This window comes from Triticum aestivum, chromosome 1B (genome assembly GCF_018294505.1).
Source record: "Triticum aestivum cultivar Chinese Spring chromosome 1B, IWGSC CS RefSeq v2.1, whole genome shotgun sequence".
In the NCBI taxonomy this organism is placed as follows: Eukaryota; Viridiplantae; Streptophyta; class Magnoliopsida; order Poales; family Poaceae; genus Triticum; species Triticum aestivum.
In genome coordinates this window covers 474,206,430-474,229,236 of record NC_057795.1, presented here as the reverse complement: position 1 = coordinate 474,229,236, position 22,807 = coordinate 474,206,430, and positions in this window count along the sequence as shown.

Below are 22,807 nucleotides of genomic sequence, written 5' to 3'. Positions count from 1 at the left end.
ATATATAAAGATTTACAATACTAAATATATAAAATGTAAAAATATAGTTCATGATGAATCTAGTGATAAAGATTTGGTATTCTAGATATTGATATTTTTGTCTATAAACTTGGTCAAACTTAGAGAAGTTTGACTTTTTGGAAAAATAATACACCTTATATTGAGGAACAGAGGGAGTAAATCTCATCCAACCCATCACTGTCCAGCAAGCCTACGATGGAATTACTCACACATGGCGGTGAGCATCATGAAATTGGTGATGGAGGATGGTTGATGATGACGACGGCGACGAATCCCCCTCTCCGAAGCCCCGAACGGACTCCAGATCAGCCCTCCCGAGAGAGATTAGGGCTTGGCGGCGGCTCATCGTAAAACGCGATGAAACTTTCTCTCTGATTTTTTTCTCTGTGAGACGGAATATATGGAGTTGGAGTTGAGGTCGGTGGAGCCTCAGGGGGCCCACGAGACAGGGGGCGCGCCCCCCACCCTCGTGGACAGGGTGTGGGCCCCCTGGTCTTGATTTTTTCTCCAGTATGTTTTATATTTTCCAAAAAGTGCCCCCGAGGATTTTCAGGACATTCCGAGAACTTTTGTTTTCTACACATAAAACAACATCATGGCAGTTCTGCTGAAAACAGCGTCAGTCCGGGTTAGTTTCATTCAAATCATGCAAGTTAGAGTCCAAAACAAGGGCAAAAGTGTTTGGAAAAGTAGTTATGTTGGAGACGTATCAAGATCCAATGGCTTGGGAGTAGTCTTTGTAATTATGCGCAATTTCCAAACTCTCCAAAGGTTTTTTTTGCAAATAAAACATTCAGGCCTCGTGTGTGCCACTTCATCTTTGATCCAACGGCTCCTCGTTGCTCATATTAGGTGCTCCCCGTAGCTTAATTACCCGCTACGGTGATATGAGCATCTAGGTCGTATGATCAGTGATCAGATGGCACATGCGTAGTACTTGTACTTTCTGCGCATTTCCCAAACTCTATCAGCCGTATATTGCAAAAACATTCAAACCTCCTATTGTGGGCCGTTAGATCTCAATGAACTCGTATCACCATAGAATCTACGGTGCGGGAGCACCTCATATTCTGCCGTGCAAGAATACATAAGGAGCTATCGCAGCTTGGATGCTACAGTGATACGAGCTTGGAGGTTGTTTGATCTGAGATCCAATGGCATCTGAGCAGTCTTTGTGCTTGTAAGCAGTGGCCGAACTCTTTTAGGGATTTTCTGCAAAAAACCATTCGAACCACCGAGGAGGTGTTGGATCACAAATCCAACGCCTCCGAAGAGCTTGTATCACCAAAGCATCTAAGGTGTGGTAGCACATGATATTCTTACATACAGGAGAATATGATGTCGTCCTTCATCTTAGATGCTACGGTGATACGAGCTTCGAGGTCGTTGGATATGGGATCAAAGGGCATCTGAGTAGTTTTTGTACAAATTGTGTGCAATTCTCAAACTCATCAAGGTTTCCTGCAAAAATATTAAGACACATCATGTGAGCTATTATATCTCAGATCTACAAGCTCCAACCAACTCGTGTCGGCATATAGCATCTAAGGTATGGGGGCACATGATATTCTCCCGGGGAGGAGGGGTGGGGGTGCACAACCAATCTGTGGTTGGGAGGGTGGGGTTGACCCCCGACAATCATAGCTCCGACTAAACACAACATCTGCATGTACTGTAGTACTAGACTTAATATTCATGTTTTAGTTTCATGTTCATTTTAAATATTGAACTGAGGACCATGGATGTCTTACATTTTACTCCCTTCGTTCCTAAATATTAGTCTTTTAGAGGTTTCAAATGGACTGGCACATACGGATGTATATAGACATATTTTAGAGTCTAGATTCACTCATTTTGCTCCGTATGTAGTCACTTGTTGAACTCTCTAAAAGACTAATATTTAGGAATAGAAGGAGTATTTCTGAATTCGTGTCATACATGCATGGTTTGGAAAAATAGATGCACTATACTTATTGGATTGTTGTTGTGTTCGTGCGTGTGTGTCTCGCTGTGTGTGTGTGTGGTCATATGCTTGATACATACAAAGTTTTCTCACCTCCATATTGTTCATCTTTTAAATTTGAATTTGCATTGGAAAACTTACTAGGGATACCATGAAATGCGAAATCCACGTTGAGATCACTATATCACAAACTCACTCTAATTCAACAAATCGTCATAAATCAATTACCACATTGAGATTAGTATTTGCAAGGAAAATACGGGTATTGTAATACACATAGATTTGTTCGGCAATTTAAAAGGTTCCTTTCGTATTCTCGAATGGTAGGACCCAACGGCGTACCAGCCAGACCTTGGCTCGTGTTGATCCTAAAAAAATAAAAAAAATAAAAAAAACCGGGCTCGCGTCCTTCGGTGGCATGCGTGGTACGCACATTAGGCAACCCCAACCAGTCGAGCCTCAGCGTTTCAAGTCGAAATATCTGGCGGCCAGAATTCCAGCCCTAGGAAATTCCCCTCATGTCCCCGGTCCATAATGACTACCAATGAACAACGGAGGGATGCTTTAGTAACTAGACAACGTTACCTACTGTGTCGAGCACGGTTCAATTCCCTCGGTCGCCGCTCGTCAAGGTCACCCGTCAACTGCATTGCCTAGTACTACTACTACTACACCAGGATGAGCACAGAATTGAGCCCGTTTGTTCATGCCTAGTACTTGAGTTAATATATCAGGAAATGCACTGGTACGGAGGGATTATCCTTTTACTCTGCATATATAACTTGTCTGAAGTCTAACTAAGCAAAATGTTTGACCAAATCCTTTCTTAAGAAATACAACAGGACAGATGTACGGCTTGAAAATTTATTGCATGATGCAGGTTATGATATTGTTTCGAATCCTGGATCTTAAATTTCAGAAAATCCACAAGTGAGAATAAATTCTTGAAACTGAGCATGGTCACGTGATATGGCACAAATATTACTTCTTAAGTTTTTTCTTCAGTTTGAGACAAGTTGCTTATGACAAGTTGCACAAATGAAGAACCAAGGTATTTTGGAACAAAGACCTGTCACGTTAAGGCGAATGCTTTCATTATTGAAACGGTGGGCGTTTACGTGCCGCCACGAGTCCCTGCTTCTCATCGGCAGGTGCCGACCGAGCAAGCGTGTGAGTCGACGGGAGGCGTGTGAGCAGACCATTGCGCCGGCTATCAGGGAGGCATGCGAGCAGACCGCTGTGCAGGCTCACCGGGAGGCAAGCCCTTTGACCAGGCTCCGCCGCCCACCATCGTCCCAACTGCTCCCACTTTTCTAATGTCGTCGGCGCAGCAGTTTAAAATCAACCCCTCACTACCCGGTATTGCTATAATCTTCTCAATTCCTCTCTGATTCTCCTGTCGTCTACCTCCAACTAGCCTGACCTAAACGTACGCCATGCCGCATCACGATGGTCTGCCCTTAGTGTTCCAGTTTCCTGAGGAAGACACCCAGCCGGAGTCTCAAGAACATAAGGCGCTTTGGGACGAGCTTGAACTGGCCTTACGGGAAGACGTCGCGCCTGTCCCCGCTCCCGTTCCGGCTCCCGTCGCCCCGACTGCGCCAGCACCCATCCCCATGGCATTGAGGGCTGGGAGCCACACATTGTCGCTGAGCTTGATCCCACGGGGTTTCACGAGGTCCCCGCTGACTTTCACACGCCCGTGCACCTGCCAGTGCATGCGCCTGCATGTGCACTGACGCGCACGCCCGTGCCGGTGCCCGTGTACCTGCTAGTGCATGCGCCTGCGCGTGCACTGACATGCACACCCGTGTCGGTGCTTGTGCACACGAATGTCTCCACCGTGTCATTGACAGCGCCTGTTCCCGCACGGGTGCTAGTGCCCCCCTCAGCGGCATGGATGGCCGCTGTCGACCTCTTCCTTGCACCAACGCCAGTGGCCTCCTCCCGCCAGTTGACTCGCTCCAAAGTCCAGAACATTTTGTCCTTCCTTGAAGCTAGGCCAACGTCCAGGAGTACGCCAACAACGCTGCAAGACGCCACCGTTGCCGTCAGTCAGTGGCCCGACGACACACAGAGCATGGCAGAGGAGCCGCTTCCCACCGCGAGACGTCCCCGCCTCCGCCGCGTAATCTAAATTTGCCATGAAAAACGTTCGGATTGCCATGCTTAAAATCCAAACGTTTATCATTTCCGTTTATTTTATATTGATCGTCGTATAATTTAAAGTCGGAGTCAGACTGAACGAAACCTATGGTTTGATCAATTGAATGTTCTGCTAGAGCCGTATCAAATTAAAATAAAACGTCATCAAGCCACATTTATTCCTTGTCATCCAATGACCTAGACTGCTTCAATTTCGAGCGCTCAACACGTTTAGCGTGTAGTTAATTTCATGCCAAAAATAGTGTTAATCACATAACAACACGCAAATAATATCCTAGTACTTAATATCCACATGCACTTAATATACTTCCAAATTTACGTGCATTGCACCTACACACTGACTAGTGCTGCTAGTACGTGAAACTGGTGCCGTGACTTGTGAACGCGTCCAGATATGGTCAACGGCAACATCGCCCGCGAGTTCTTCCAGTTTGCCCGTGCGTCTAAACGCAGAAGGGGAGGAGAGAGAGAGAGCACACATGGAACCCACCAGTAAGTGAAGGCGAATAGTACTGAAAATAATATTACATGTTATCCATTATGTGAACAAAGGGGGTACAACAAACATTGCTATTCTACGTATGTTGCCTATTGACGTGCGGCTTGAAGGCCCGGTCGCATGTTCGATCCTCGTCCTTTATTTTTTTAATTTGTATATGGGTCCAAATTTGTTTCATGACATGTGGGCCCCTTGGTGTGTAGTTTGTAGCACTTTAATTTGTGGGTCGAAATTTGTTCCATTCCAAGTGGACTATCGGTGTGTAGTTTTGTAGCTTATTTATAATAATTAAAGAGAACAACATAGTTTTTTGAATAATACCATGGTGCGACGTTGAAGGCAAGAAAGGACGTGCGAGAGAGAAATGACAGAGCCAAAGGGAAATCAACTAGGGGAGTTGCGTGGGTTGCAACGGTGTTTGGAGTAGTTGTGGGCCGAATGCTACGAAAATAAATGCCTACACAAATTAATCCAAGGTTGGAGTGCCCCTTGCAATGTAAATAGCTCCGCATTTGCGAGGGATGGAGAGGTAGTAGCTTCAACGCATGGAAGATACGGTGTGAGAAAGCGAGGTCAATCGAGAGACATATAGATAGAGAGACAAAGTGAGTGTGGTCCGACATTCATTGAACAAATATATATGCTCTGGAGAGATATTGTCTGATTGAGCTTTTGGCAAGGGTGAGGGCTGTAAGATAGAGCTTGAGAGATGATCCAGTCACAGAAGTGTAGATATATTTTGTGCGTGGGAGGAAGCAAGGTCAACCGATCACCTAGGGTCGCTGTGAGATTGAAAGAGTGAGACGGCTTGGAGAGAGTGACCTAGATAGACAATGTGCCTGAGAGAGTATACAATGTGAATAGGTCAAATTGGGCTCAAACATGGTGATATATCGTTTTTGTCCGAGAAAGAGCGAGGTCAATCGAGACATACAAAGAGAGAGAGGGAGGGAGAGAGAGAGAGAGATTGAGTGAGCGTGGCCCACCATGAGGTCGAAAGAGTGGCGGCGGCTTGGATGGACTGACCTAGATAGACAATCTGCGTGAGAGAGTATAGAGAGTGTCGATCGAGGCCCAAACAGGGAGATATATCATTTGTGTGTAAAAGAAAACGAGGTTAAACGAGACTCAAATAAAGAGAGCGAGATTGAGCGAGTGTGGCCCGCCGTGTGGAAGAAAGAGTGAGACAGTCTCGAGGGAGTGACCTAGATAGACAACGTGTGTGCGTGCGCACGAGAGGTTGGGGGGGCTAGATAGGCAATGCATGTATTTAGCATGAGAGGGTGAGAGGGAGAGGGGGGATAGAGAGAGCTCGGCATGGGGTGCAATGGCGGGTGTGTGAGGTAAATACATTTGGTAACAGAGTGGAAAAGGGGTTGTGTAGTTGAGAGACTTAGAGATCGAAACATGGAGAGAAAGAATGAACATGTGTTGGAAACTGATAGCTTCCTAAGGTGGTTAGGAGAGGAAGATTGACCGATACAGGAAGTATGTAGCATTTGTGCGGGGGGGAGGCTAAAAACAACATTTGAATGTACATAGTACGAGACTTAATATTGATATTTCAATTCGGTGTACATTGTAAGATTTGAACCAAGGACCAGGCATACGGGTAATTATTTCGAATTCGTGCCATACTAAGTTTCGAAAAGTTGACATTGACTCAATTTGTTGTGCTTTTTTGTAGGTCATATGTTTGAATCCATCCAAAAGTTTTCTCATTACCATGGTTCTCATCATATACATAAGAATTTGTATTAAAAATGTAGCGTGGATACAGTGAAATGCAAAATCCACGTTAGAATTGGAGATCGCTATGTGACACACACTCTAATTGAAATAACTAACTACGTGACACACACTCTAATTCAAATAACTAATTATGTGACACACACTCTAATCCACGTTAGTGTGGGTACCGTTTCATTTTTTCAAATAACTCCTCATTAATTAATTTATAGTACTCCCTCTGTTCACTTTTATAAGACCTTGAAGACATTTCAGACAATGTGCAAAAGAGTTCATTTTAAGTTGTCTGAAACGACTTACAAAAGTGAACAGAGGGAGTATCTCGTTTCAAATGACTAATTATTGCAAGGAAAACATGGGTATGGTAATGCATACAGATTCGTTTGCAAATGGAAGAAGATTTGTTTGCATTCTCAAATGTAGGCGCACCAGGCAGACCAGGGTCGTGTCGGGGTGGATGCTGCTTCGGTGCCTTAAAGGCAACTGCCTTTGGGTCACTGACATGTGGGCCAGCCACCTGTTGGGCCCACATGTCATGGACACAAAGGCAGGTGCCTTAAGGCACTGAAGCATAGTCATGTCGGGGTGGTCGCGTGTGTTGGACGGACACGTAGCACCCAGCCACCTACCCCCCCCCAAAAGGACGATGATGAAATAAGTTCATGCTTCCACGTTTCGGATTGGAATATCTGGCGGCCCCAATTCCAGCCCTGCAAAATCTCTCTTCTCCACCATCCCCTTCCGCGCCCAGATTGCTCAAATCCCTAATTCGCCGCCAACCCAAGCAAAGTTCGAATCGCCCCTCGTCTCGTCTCTTTCCCCACCGTTCCCCACCTCTGTGTCGGACGACAACGACGAAGACGACGGTCGCGCTTCACCACCGCACCGGAGCTACCTCATCTACGCCCTCGTCCACCGCACTGGGTGGTCCACCAACAACGTCGGCCGCCGCTACCGACGTGCCTCACAGACACCGAGTTCCACCGCATAAGGTGTGCTTCACCGACGCCATCTCCTAGCTCACCGGGGCTACTTCACCGAGCACATTGTCGGACCTCCACCCCCCGAGGCAGTTGGGGCTTCACCAACGGTCTCGTCCACCGCATCGTAGCACTCCGCTGCCACTCAAGATCTGCATCCGTGTGCGGCCAGCCAACGCCAGCGCATCACCCTCAACGGCTCTAAAGTGACCAGCACTCTAGCTAGGCGAGCATGCCCAAACGCCGGCCCGAACTAGGTATCCACACATCACTCCCTTATGCACTATTCCGATGATGTTTTTATATCCTTTCACTGCTCTCTTAGCTTACACGCCTATGCAACTCTGACTTTAACTCTTATTTCTTCTGGAGATATCATCTGAAACAAGCAAATCCATTTTTTAGCGAAGCATGACGGCGCTACGGGATCTGGTACACATCCTGCACACCCGTATAACCTTGTAAGTATATGTCCTCCGGTACAACATCAAGGTCGATTCCTCTTATTTGATCAACCATTCACCATGTCAAAAATGCAGAGGGGGATGCAAGGAGCACAAGGCCTGCACATCCAAGCAGGTGGTAACATGGACTTGTACATGGAACATCCCAAGCGCAAGCAGAGCTGTAGTGAGCCTGTACAACGAGCTAGTTTAAGTCCCTGCATTTCATTTAATTCGTATTGGCATTCGTGTATGATTTGTGTGCAGTGGATGATCCACGAATTCAAGTTACCAGGGTTGAACATTTAACTTAAAAAATATGAAGGCACTTGCACTCCGGAAATCAACATAACTTGAGAAATGTGAAGCTACATCACTTTGAAAACCAGCTAATAATCCAAAGTAGTTCAGATTATAAACACTAAATGATGCAAGCACCAAAAAACACAAAATTCAACATGGTGTACAAGGACTACAAACATGGTCTGAACCTGCTTGAATTATTCGTTCTCTGGCTGAAAATATCGAAGTGTAATTGCACGTATAACCAGTGTGCAAACTGCATATCAATATATCTATCATGCACAAGTATGCCAATAGTTTCAAACAACAGATTAGAAAAGTATTTATGCTATGTTGTCATGATACGGGGACTTTCTGGTAGATGGCCTCGACGTTTCCTCAAGCTATGAAAATGCACTATAATTTGCTTGTCATCAATGCCTGCAAATCTGTGTCTCTCTCAACATAGTAGATCATCATTAGACACTAAATCCTTCAATGAGCTTGCAAAATGCTTGCATTAGATCCCTCATTAGACACTATATGTTCATCACGAGGAGCATGTAAAATGTTTGCATCAAATCCTTCATTAGTAGTATGTTCATTAGATACTTCAGGCTCAAGAACAACATGAGCTTGTATGTTTGCACCGGAAACTTGATTAGATACATCAGATTCAGTCAGTTCAGTATTGATTGGGGGAGTTATAAAATAAGTAGAAATTGGTTTCATTTTCTCATAGATTCCCTACATAAAAGCAGTTTTACAACACCGTCAGGTTTAACTATTGGCCAAAAATTGAAGAGTTGAATTAGATATAATTAGGGATGTGATGTACCTGCTCGTTGCGCATGCTACTCTTGCAAGCTGCGCCTGTCCGTTTGCGCAAGCTCGATGCCATGTCCGTGCTGCCGCCGCTGCCTCCCACGCAGGCTACACCCAGGGTTGGATCTTCATCTTCTTGTACTTTCATTCGCTTGAAGCCCGACGACCGCCCTCCAATGAGGGCGCAAGGAAGTGTTGTGTCGGTCTGTCCAGCGGAGGCTAGGTTAGGAGCAAACCATACTGGAGACTGGAGCGAATGAATTGGGATTTTTCCTGCTGTCGGTCGATATGGGAGGCGCACGTTTGGGCCGCGAGCCTGCTATAGGGCCTGCCTTACACTTATGTTATTGGCCCATCCAAATTGAAACATTTTTCTTCATTTTTTACATTGCCTGCTCGTGCGTTGGGGCGAATAAAACTAGCGTGGGCCAACCTGGACGACTCAAACTAGGTGCACACTTTCCAGCCACCTGAGGCGGCCACCCATACTAGCCCCTATGGTGGCGTCGCCCCTTTTTGCATGTATGATTGGATAGTGAAAAATATTCCAGTGGAGCTTTTGATTTTCCCACGGAATGGTTGAATTGCTTGTTTCTATGAACTGAGTTCGCCAATAATGTGAAGGATGCCAGTCTTTTCATCCTATTGTAGATTGCTTAGATCTCAATATGCCAAAAGTAATTGCATGAAATATACAGTAAAAGTCAGTGTGATGTGTGTGGCTACAACTAGTCTGACTACACGTCCTCATATAACATATCAAGGACGCACCATCTTACCAGATTAACCATTCGACTTACCCATGCAGTGTGGGAAGAAAGAAGTATTGGGACTGCGTATCCAAGCAATTGAGGCCATGGACTCCATCGTACAACCTTGTAAGCGAAAAAGAAGTTGCAGTGTGCCTGTACAAAGAACTAGCGTAAGTTCAGTTACCTGCTTCTCGGAATTTTAGTTAGCCACTTATTGCAAAATTGTTCACTTATGTTGCTTGGCTTAATTTAGTTTGCTACTGATTACATAATGCCACGGCCTGTTAATCATATTGTAGACTGCGCCTATCTATGTGTTTGATACTTACTGTTAAGAATTACTTGTTTGCCTTAACTTAAATATCTACTTGTTTGTTTAACTGCTTTGCTGCTGCAACAACGGGTTACAATGATGTTAATAACTACTTTTCAGCATCCAATTGAAACTCTTTAATTCCTTGTTTGTTTAACTGGTTTGCTGTTATAACTCCCAGCTGAGATGTTTTGCTAACTTCAACTTTTCTGAATCCAATCGGAACTTTAATGGCAACACAGGTTAGCCCAAGATCAAAGAGTGAGGTCCCCATGGACATTGCATCATCCCACAACAGTGGCACCGGCCCAATCGTGCATTATGAATTGCCAACTGCTGATGCTCTAGAGGCTAAACTAGTGGTAGAAAGAGATTCTGCTTCTGCACTTAGAGATGAAGTTGACATGTTGAGGACGCAAACAGCACAATCACAAGCAGTACTCAAGACAACCATCAAATATTTGGTGGATTTCAAAATGAAGCAAGCTGAGACTGACCAGATTGTTAAGGTCCTGAAGGAAAAAAGGAAATTAAATTCCTACTTGGTAAATCATAGGTGAAATGTTCTTTCCATCGTTGAATAACCTTTGTGTTGTCTGTTCATGCAATCAATCAAACCATTTGTTTTAGAGATCATGTAATAATTGCTTTTTTTGTTTTTTGGTTTGTAATTTTATTTGAGCACAAGTCTGTATTAATTGATAAGACTCGGAGACATTTCATTTGGATTGTTGTGCCAGACCTACAAATATGCCAATCGCGCTGAATGTGCATTCAGCAATAGTAGTAGTATAGATGGACCATAAGTGGCACGCATCGGAAAGGGCCAAGATGCTGGCTAAAAAAAGGATGTTGTTGTAGGCAAAAAAAAGTAAAGCGGCCTGGCTTATGTATGTTAGTTGATATTATTGATCCATATACTCTATAAGTGTTTATATGTCTGTTAGTTCTGTACATTCTTGGTTAATTGACTCAGTATTTGAATCTTGATACATCGCTTGTGTACATATCTAAATGGGAGTACACATTATGATGCGTGTGACATTTGAGTTGGACATGAAGTGTTCCAAATATTCGAATTCACCTTAAACTGGATTCTAGCTTCTGAATTTGAGTATCGGCATTCGTAAACCATATTCATATATGACAGTGGAATACATCTTTGTCGTCCTTTTGAAGATATATAAAAACACATAGAATGATTTATAAAGATTCATATAGGAATACAAAATGGATTAGAATTTAGTTGCCAGGGTAAACGTGGATGCTTATTGTCCCAAAATTCGAAAGAAGCGGCAAAATGTCCACTCCCACGTCGGCTGCCCGAAGCCAAGTGTTTGGGAGATGGAAATTACTGTCTACCCATTACACGGACAATCCATCAGCCCGATTTCCACTGCTCTAAATAGGGTACGTTAGTAACTTCAATTAGACGTGACACGACCGCCTCTGAGCCCATTCTGACACGGTGGGCGTCAAGCATGGGCCGCAAAATACATTTGATTCAAGCTCATCCGAAAGACCTCTGTTTCTCCCTCCATTCTCCATTCATACACGATGGGCGGAAAAACAAACTCGACTCGGCCGAAATCGATGTAGGCAAATATTTTCAATAGGGGCAGGTTTGTAACTTCACTCAGACGTGACACAACCGCCCTACCTGTCAGCCCCGTTCATACACCGTGGGTGCCAACCATGGGCGCCAACCACCCTCTACTAGCCCGAAATCGCTCTAGGCAAATATTGACGAGATGCGAGATTACCGTCCTATCCCCAACCGACGAGACGTCTAAATTTTAAACGGGGGCTAAGTTCATAACTTTCCCATATTTCAGACAGGCACGTCCCAAAAACATGGTTCCCCGTACCTCTCCCTCCATTTTACCATTCATACACCCTCCGCGCTAGAACACCCCATCCCCATACTAGCCTCCGTTCGCCACCCCATCCATCACCGCAGTCCTCCACCACATCCATCGCCACTGTCCTCCACCATGCCGGAGCGCCTACCAAGACCACGTCGTCCACTGCTAGAGATGGACATTTCTCATCCACGGCGACGGACCAATAGCCTTGCATCGCGTCCTCTTGCTTCATCGGCGTCGTCGTCCTCTTTGTTGGGGCCGCTCACACGACCTTCTCTTCCACCGCAACGGGACTTATCCCCCGATGCACCCGTCTACCGTCGTAGATCTGCTTCAACGCCACCGACAGCCATCGCACCCCCGATGCCTACACAGTGCCGCAAGAGAGGTGGTACTTCATATCTCCTCAACTTTTTGATCTCAACCAGAAAATAGATCTTAACTTGGTTACTATACTTTATTTTCAGCTCTTAGAATTTAGTTCTTAGTTCGAAGCAAACAATGGATGCTAAATATCATTTCTCCGGTTTGTAGCTTCAAATCTGCCATGGCACAACCATAATACGGTTTAATTGATCATGCTTAGTTTTTAATTGATTATGTTGGTTCCGTGGTGGTTTCTTTAATAGAAATCGGAGGGGAAACCCTCTTTTGCTAAAAAATATGCTTAGAGTTTCCCCCTTTTATGATCACTATACGATCAGAATACGTGCTTCGTGTCATAATAACACTGCTCCACCCATCAAGCTAAACAAGCTTAGTTGTTCAAATACGAATATGATATTATTAAAACAGAGTTGTTTAATTGGTCAGCTAAATGTTCCTAAATTAGTTTCGAAAATGCATGTTCGCCGCTCGGGTGTGTATCTCTACAGGGTGCCCACGGTGGGCCGACCCACCCTGGGATTTTGGGTCGTCCCAGGCCCCGATTCCCCTCTGTTCTGCTGCGCGCTTCCGATCTCTACTCGCCCCAGCCGCCTGCCTTGCCGCCGACTTGCGTCCTCGGATGGCATGCCTCTAGGAGGATATGCTGGACTAACAGGAGGCTAGGAGCCGCTCGCCCAACAGCGTCACCGCTGCCCGGGCGCGCCGCCGTGCCTACCTTCCTAGTCCGTTCAGGGATCAGGCATGCAGCATCCACCAAGCCAACCCGATTTATCCTGAGATACGTCCTCAACACTCAGCAGCCACTCCTCATCACCCATTTTCTAATTGATTCATTACTCATTAGGAAGGACTGTCATTAGGGTTTGTTGTGTGCTCAGTGCTACCTACACTTAATGGTTTAGATGTATTTCGGTAATCTTTAGTACCTCTAAGGTTCACAGGGTTTTCAAAATTCCGGCCCTCGGAACAGACACTAGTCATTTTGGATTGTTGGTCCTAGTGACATTGACCCAGATTACTACTGCAAGCCAGGTTTGTTGTCAATTTTACTTGTCTTTCTTGCTCATTCGATATAATCTCTGTTGGAAAAGGCAGTGCCTAGGAGGCGCTTAGGCATGCCTAGGCGCTAGGCAATTGCCAAACGCCTCGCCTTGGGCATAAATGGAGGTCTAGGCAGGGCAAGCAAGGAATTGCCTACCCAAGCAGGAAATCATGCCACATACTGCACTAATATGCCAAACGGGTTATATTGCAATGGCAGTAGACGGTAATTAACTTATTTATATGCCCTAAAATTATATCAACACCCATATAATAATCAAAAATACACTATGAGTAAAAACTATATTACCGCCTAGGCCGCGCCTAGGGCGCTTAGGAACCGCCTAGGCACTAGGCGAAGGCCAACCGCCTCGCTTACGCCTACCGCTTTTTCCAACCTTGGATATAATATCCAATTATTCACATCGATTAGTTGCAAACAATAAGTGCTAGACAAACTTCTTCATTCAGATTTTGGACGGTCTCTTACTGCAGTTACAATTCTGCATACTTGTCCTAGTAAGCTCACAAGTAAATGATTGATTCACTACATCTATGCTTGCCTTGTCATATTTGTTGTCAATATTCTTTTAGGGTGGACCACCCTGTTTCTAAATACTGGAACCGTAGACATGAGTGAATAGTATTTCTCTATGTGATCTCTTCCATCATGTGTGGGCAACGAACACTGCATTGTATAGAAAGAAAGTGTCATTTCCAACTTTTACAAAGGTTTCGATCTTTTATATGGAATACAATCTGCCTACTTGCTTTGTGTCGCACTACCAACACTCCACCCTTGAAGCTAAACATTATGCCACTCATAATTGCTTAGTTTATTTGTTCAAATACGAATTTCATATGATTCTAATGTTCCTACTTCAGTTTTGAAATGTGTGCCTGCCTGTTTGTATTTCTGTGTGTGGTCTAGTCAGCATGGTTGGGGAGGTGAACTTTGCATATGCAGGGGTTTATAGGGAGACGCTCTCCGAGTTGAATCCGCAATGCATTCCATAGATAATCTGACTACTTTTTATGTTTTCATGAATCTCAGATTCTGACCAGCATCATAATGATTATGAGCTTGCGCGCATGAAAAGAATAAAGCAGAACAATGCCATGGCTGTCAAACTTGGCATTAAGGGACTGAAATCATGTCTGGATGCAATGCAATGCAAACGCTCTCCACCTACAGATTCATGCTCAAAATATGATCCTAATAGTGATTCTGAGCTAGAGGGAGACCTAAGTCAATGTAGCTCCCTAGTGGAGGAGTCAGAGGAAGATGCCCTATCTTATTCACACATCAAGGTACTTGCTCTAACTTTCCAAGGTTACATTGCTCGCACATATCTTGCAACTGATGCTTTGCATTGCTTCTACTTTGTTGAACTGCCATTAGCTTAGTTTACACATCGTGTATGTGAATACGCCCTGCCTATCCATTTTCAGTACATATTCCATCTGTCATCATACCATATTTATCTATTCAAATGTTGTTCTTGTGTATCAGACGTTCAAAAGGAAGAGGGCGATTGCTGATTGTGGAGGAGCACTAGCAAAGTATTTGGAAAAGGTAGTGGCACCTGATAAATCAAATAGCCCATTAGGTGTAGTTGCAATATCACCTGACCCACAAAACACCCCAACTCTAGCAGACTCTAGCCCTACTACACTGGTCATTTCTGATGCCCCAACTCAGTAGACCCCAACTGCAGCAAACAGTATGATTATGCCAGTTGACATAGCACCAGCTGTACGACGCAAAACCCCCATTCTCGCAAAGAGTACAAAAAATCCAGTTGCCAAATCCCTTTTCGAACCAGAGAGAGGCCCAATTGCAGCAAATAGGACCCTTGTTCCATTTCTTCCCAGTTTAGAAGACGAAGCTTATGTTGTTGTCAGGAACTTTGTGCGCATCTTTCCTTCATGGAAAGATTATACCGCAGACATGGAACAATTTCCACTCTTCCTCCGCAACTTACGCACAAGTAATGTACTAATGTTATTCATGGTCATTACTGCATATGTTTCTGCTGACAGAAGACACGAGATTTCATTCTTTTAAATAGGCGAGGAGCAAACTAGTTTGTGATGACGAGCAAGGGTTGGTTGCACTTTTCAAGCACTCGTTGATGAAGTATCGTTCCTACCTGAGGCAAGCGCACTTCGATGGCAAGCCTCTGAATGAAATTTCTATAAAGTCTCTGGTGCTACATTTATCTGACGGTGACTAGAATAATCTTGTTACACATTGGTCTCGGCTGCAGCGTAAGGTACTGTCTATGATATCACATCACAATTTGAACTACATTTCTGCATTTGACTTAATGTCTCACTTGTACGAAAACTATTAGCAGAAGAACATTCGTTCTCAAGGGACCATAGAATCTCGCAACTATACTGCACACTGCATTGCTCTTGTGAGTACCTCTTGCCCTGTATGACCATACTTACTTTCATAGCTGTTTGATTATGTAGCATCACTACACATGTTGGCCACGTAATTGTCCATTTGGTGGACATTATAAGATCCGTATGGACTCATACATAAATTTAGAATCAACCCAATGCTTTTGAAGAGGTTTAGCTCTGCAGTCCTCTTATAAGGACTGAACATGGTCTATCACTGTACTTGCATTAACAGCTACTCCCTCCGTCCCATAATATAAGAACGTTTTGTACAGTACACCAGTGTTCAAAACACTCTTGTATTATGGGAAGAGGGATTGGTTCATTTTTTAGCATTCTGCATCTTATCTCCCTCGCCCACCATTTACTAAAAAAGATCAGATCTATAATTAGTCTTACCAACAAGTAAAATACACAAGCAATGCGAGTGCAGAAGTGTAGCCCATTGCTCTTGTCAGTACATTTTGTCTAGTAATGCCTGTACTTCCAGGGATTGGTAGTTGATTATGTAGCATCAATCTGCATCTTATCGTCATTATCCTCTATCCCTTCGAGTATTATCATATCTATAATTACTCTCTACAAGATGTAGAGTACAGGCAATGCTTATGAAGAAGATTTTGTGCTGAAATTCTTGAGTTATCCTTCCCTTGACATGGAGAAGGGCATTATAAAGCCGGTGTTAACTGTTAATGTAAGTCAGTCCTTCTAAAGCCTTTATCCTCATTTGCTGTTTAATTTGCTCATACTCCCTATCGTTTACTGCTGTTTAGTTTGCTGTTTCTACCAAAATGCATGTTCGCAAGAACCATAAGTTCTAAGTTTTACTTGTAAAACCAAATTCCTTATTCATACCATGCACATTACTTAATACTCCCTATATGTATGCTTGTTTTTGTGTATCTATAATCCAGTGTGTGGTGAAGCAGCCCACGTTTGCACCTTGTCATCTCCTGTTTATCTTACTGATGTGGCTGATGATATGAACAACATGCCATGCACATTATCCAAAATAGATACAATGGTTTTCTTTGCCCTTCACCTATGCTTGTTATGTTGACATGGTAATCCAGTAGTGTGGTGAAGCTCCCCGCATTATGAACAATGCCAAATTCTGCTATTGATATTTTGAACTTACTCTTTATTTTCTAATTTGAAATTGGATGGAATTGACAGCACAGTTATCCTCTTTGTTTATACACATGCAAAACCTGGCATCTCTCTGCCTTCTTTCAGGGTGATATGCCTGATGGCATGCACAAGTCTGCTGAAGGCTGTGAGACAAACCCAACATATATTGCAGCAAAGAAGGCAAAACATCTTGAAGATAGCGAGACAACCCCAAAGTCTTGTCTTGATGCAGTGTTCAAGTTACTTGAGACTAACAGTCAGACAAGCTCACGGAATTCATTGTCTGAATCAGTTCGACTTCTTCAGTCCCAAGTTCTAGCAGAAAGGCATTCTGCAACTCAACTTCGACTTGAAGTCCTATCTCTAAGAAAGATATCGGAGAACACCAATGAGAACCTCATCGCTAAACAGCTACACCTGGAAGCTATGACCGACATGCTAGGCCGGTCTCATAGCCTTGCTCAGCAGCTTGCACAGCAGTTCCCCCGCAAGGCTAACCTTTCTTGAACTGTCTTGGAAGTGGTCTCGGTTCAGTATTATTTTGTTACGCTTCAATGGTGCCCAGTTTTTGTAATCTGCTTCTTCATTGCGCTTTATGATCACTGGTGGCGAACTTCGATGCCTAGTGGATGTAATATACCTTAAATCCTTTATTGTATAGTGTAGGTTTATTCTTAGTTACTATGCCGTAATTTCTTTATTGTATAGAGTAGGTTTGTTCTTAATTCCTACTAGTTACTGCCATCATTCGCTATCTGAAAAAAAATCAGATGTAGTCGACCGGGCCAAAACATTCAACTCTAATGGGCCAGGTTTTTAGTGGGCCACAATTGGGCCGGCCTGCGTCTTTCTTGGGCCCGAATGATTGGGGCCTTCACACATTGCGCCAGGCCCAAACTTACATCGGCCTATATTTTAGTTGGGCCTTTTGCCGACCCAGCACTTAGTTTGGCCCAGCTAGCGTTGGGCCATTAACAGGCTGAATATTGTACTGGCCTATTATGGCCAAGATGAAACCACGGGCCTTTAGCAGGCCAAAATGCATGTTGGGCCTCAATTTTCACTAGTCGTCGACGGGCCTTCAGCAGGCCGAAATGTAGACCGGGCCTTTTGGGCCCAGTTAGCTCACGGGTTGTTACCAGGCCGAAACATATCTCGGGCCTTAGTTGGCCCACTGATATCATGGGCCTTTAAGAGGCCGAAAGCTTAGTACAGGCATCAACGGGCCGAATTACGCGACAGGCCTTTAACAGGCCCAAAGTCACGTTGGGCTTAACTGTTGCCACCTTTAGCACGGGCCATTAGTGGGCCCGATGTCCCGTCGGACCATATATGGCCCATGGGTAGCATGGGCCATTCCCAGGCCAAAAGTCCTACCGGGCTGAAATGGGCCCATGTCTACATCAGGCCTCTAACATGCCGAAAGTCACTGGGCTGTAGTTGGGCCCAAATATCCGGTGAACAATTAACGGGCTAGACCTGGCTTCGAGCCGCAAATGGGCCCAAATATTGGGTCAACAATTAACGGGCCAGATCTGGCTTCGGGCCGTAAATGGGCCCAAATATTGGGCAAACAATTAACGGGCCAGATCTAGCTTCGGGCCGTAAATGGGCCTTTATTAAGCAGCTCGTTATTGGGTTGGCCCACTAGTACCTGATTAAGTACTACGGGCCTTTGACTGGGCCGGCCTTTTTAACCTATATGGGCCTTTGTTGGGCCCACCCACGTGTCGACGTATCATAGGCATGTCTCCTCCAATGGATGGGCGACATCTGGCCCACTAACGAGCTGACAGGTGTTCCCTTCGGCCAATCAGAATTTTACACGTGTAAATTTCCCATTGGTCAGGGCTGTTAACGGGTTATTGGATCCAAAATTTGACCCGGTTAGCTTAACGGCGTTTCGTTATGGTGGATGCCACATGTCGGTCACCCTTGACAAAAGCACTTCTATGACGCGCGATTTATCGTCATGGAAGTGGACACTTCCGTGATGATAATTTTGGTAATGTCATGGAACACTTCTACGACAGCACAGGTATGACTATCTTGATTCTGTCATAAAATCGTCATGGATGTACATGCATGACAAAAATCGCGACCTACTGTGACAAACACGTATCCTCACGGAAGTGTATTTTTTTGTAGTGATAATTGAGGTTATGTCAATAAGCATAATGCCGGGGGTGCAGCCACTCCAGTATCGGGGGCGTCCCATGTGGCACTTTAATGGAGAGAATGATGCCACCCGCTGCGGTCGGAAAGGTCCGGACTCCGCCACCGCCCTGGCGAAAATATTGTCCGATTTGTATGAAGGAGAAGAAGAGGAGTTTATCCGCATTTAGCCACGGGATGGATTTTCCCTGTACAATCCCCCTAGCTGGGTGAGCTGCTATCTTTTACTCAACTCTATTCATTCCCGCATTCTTTCATCACAAATATTTACCTTGCTAATTCATAGCAGGAACTGCGAAAAGCTGTGGGGGAGGTCCATAGCCCGCCTCCACAACCAGAGGACCACAACCAGGCCCTCGACCCCAGACATGAAGAAGATCCGGACATATTTGTGGAGCTTGTCGATAGGATATTTTACCAGACAAGCTGTGACGGTGGCTTGATGGCCATCATAGCCGACTATCCTGGCCTACTCCTTGCATCATATGTAAGTAAAACCGGAATCCTAACTTTCGAGAAGGATCCCTTCTTTATGCCTTACCCACCGCACACGTATTGCGCTTTATAGGAAGGCCATCGGGGCGCCGTGCCAAACCCACGGCGACTCACCAACAAGGGGCACCCAAGCTGGGTAGGCTTAAAAGGAAAGCGGTCAGGACCGAGACACCGTCACAGAGGTATGATTTAAAACCTGCTCAGTGATTATCGTCTTTAAAATATAATAATGTCCATGGTCCCCTGGCAGAAAGAGTACTCGCTAGACTGTGTCCGGAGATCCTGCCTGCCACGCCTCCACCAGCCGGACTCCAGAACCGGCCTTAAGGGTGGAGGCTCACATGGGGACAACGCCGGATGGTCCTCCTACAGAGGATGCGGATAGAATATCCGCTACAAATTTTGAAGTGGGGAGCGCTACAAATCACCAGGGTCGGCGGGCCATACTCCGCGACCCTAATTTTTCTGAAGAGGCGTTCAATGCCTTCAACTCAGGAGACACATACATCCTAGCTGCTCAAGATGGGCTTGCTAGAGCCACAAACCAGTATTTAAAGGATATACGGATAAGAAAAATCTGATAATTATGTATATCAGTAGCCCCTGAGACTTGAAACAGTTGGCACAACTGATTTAAGGATCATTGTATGAATAGGTTCTTACAGAGAAGAACACCCATTTGTCTCAAGAGCTGGAGGAGTGCAAAGCCCAGCTAAGGGCCGCAGTTTCCAGAATGGAGGAATCCAAGAAGGCCTCATCTGGTAATACTTGTCTCGATAAAAAAGAATGTAATTATGTGTACCAGTTAGTATTCTGCATGCTTGCAAATCTAACAATAGATTCTGTAGACAATCCCGGAGTGGATCCGGAGATCGCACAAGAGGATGAGTAACAAGCTCAACGACAGCTAGAGGCTGGCGAGCGCGTGCTTACACGGGTTAGGCGAGAGAAAAACGATCTCCAGGATGCTAATACCCGGCTGGGCGTTGAATTGGAAGATGTTAGGGCCCAGCTTGTTGACTCCGTGAAGGAGAATAAGAGGCTTCGACGCGACATTTTTATTATGTGCTCAAACGAACCTTTATACAGTTCGGCAAAGAAACGGGCTAATAGAGTTATGTCTGTAGGTATGCTGACAGGTCGTCCCGAAGAGGATATGCCCGGATCCTCAGGCGATCTTCTGCAAGAGCTTTCACAACTGCACGAACAAGTTCGGCAGGTGATGCAGGGTATTGCCCAGGCCTAGTGGCCGTCCAGCTCCTTGCCAGGAGGCATGGGGGAGCTTGTAGAGATGCTCAAGGGAGAGCGGTGGTGCTTCCAATTATGGAAGATATCGGCCTACCGACAAGGTGCGAGGGAAGCCTGAGCCATGGTAAAAACGCGGTACACCAAGGTTGATCTGAATCACATGGCCCTGGTCGGACCTTTAGGATCAGATGGGAAAGAGATCCCCGTTAGTTTGGTATATGACCAGGTAGGATTAGCTGCAAAGTATTCCTAACAGGATTGTAGGCTAGACAGCCTGTTGGATGGTATAGAAGAAGAATTTAGCCAGTCTAAGTGACTTTGTACTTCAAATGACATATTTTGTCCCTAGCCGGATTATAAATCATTTTTCATTGCGGACCTTTTCGCTTCAACCTCCGGACCCGACAGTACGGAGTGTATCTGAATACCCGCTCAGTTATGTAAACTGGGGTACGCGTGGAAACCAGGCGTAGGGGTCATAAGTGCTTGAACAGACAAGTACCCAACTAGCTATGTTATATTACATGGATAGTAAGAAACATCTTCCAGGGAGAATAGTTCCGTTAAGGGTTCCTTTCCCTGGGTACGCATGCATTAATGTGCATGTCCGAACTGCGAACAGAGACGTGGGATATGAAACATCTGGGGGTTTATATTGTAATAGGTAAGAAACATTTTTTTTCACTAACCGAGCTTCACCCAGTCTGAGGTACACGTCCAGCGGACCCGGCAGTAACAATCGTAGAGGTGCTCCCCTTATGCCCTAGCCGAACTAATGGGAATGTAGGGCATAAACACAGGAGCCAGGCAACCCAGCTTGGCCAAAACTTAAGTCATATTGATGCATATAATGGCGAAGTAACGGTACATATGGAAAAGTGACACATATGTAGTGGGCATGAAGCCCAGAAGATAGTTATATTAAGCTTTTGTATAAGCAGCCCCCAGGTATAGTCAGTGCGCATAGCGCGTCAAGATTGTGTAGTCGAGTCACACTTGAAGCTTTTGAGGGCCATAAGAAAAAAGAAAGAAAGAAAGAGGATATAATTTAAAAAGGGCGGAGGTAAGGAGACGAACACAAAGTTCGGTGCTAGGCGTAGAATCTTCGGAGTCTGGCCGCGTTCGATGGGTTCGGCTCGAGTCGATTATCTGATGCATGACGCAGGCGGTACGCTCCTCTGGTGAGAACTTTATCAATGATGAAGGGACCCTCCCACTTGGGCTTGAGCTTGTCCTTTTTCTTCTCCGGTAGGCGTAGAACAAGTTCACCAACGTTATAAGTTTTGGCTCGTACTTCTCTGCTTTGATACCTTCGATCCTGTTGCTGATAGAATGCGGAACGGGCTTTTGCGACGTCGCGCTCCTCCTCTAGGGCATCTAGACTGTCCTACCGATCGAGCTCGGCTTCTCTCTCTTCATACATGCGCACTCGTGGTGAGTCATGAATGATATCGTAGGGCAATACCGCCTCTGCGACGTACACCATGAAGAATGGTGTGTATCCGGTAGTGCGATTTGGCGTGGTCCACAGTCCCCAAAGTATGAAGTCGAGCTCCTCGAACCAGTGCGTATCTGATTCCCTCAAGGATCGCACTAGTCTGGGTTTGATGCCGCTCATAATAAGACCATTTGCTCTTTCGACTTGACCGTTTGTTTGGGGGTGATAGACGGAGGCGTAATTGAGCTTAATGCCCATGTTGCCGCACCAAGTTTTCACCTTGTTGGCTGTGAAGTTGGAGCCATTATCAGTGATGATGTTGTGGGGGACACCGTAACGGTGTACAACCCCTGATATGAAGTCTATCACTGGTCCGGATTCGGCCGTTTTAACTGGTTTGGCCTCTATCCATTTGGTGAATTTATCTACCATGACCAATAGGTATTTTTTTCTTATGTCTTCCTCCTTTAAGGGGTCCGACCATATCGAGCCCCCGGACCACAAAGGGCCAAGTTATGGGGATTATTTGGAGAGCGGTAGGTGGCATATGGCTTTGGTTTGCGAAAAGCTGGCAATCAACGCAATGTTGGATGAGGTCCTGTGCGTCTGCTCGGGCTGTCGG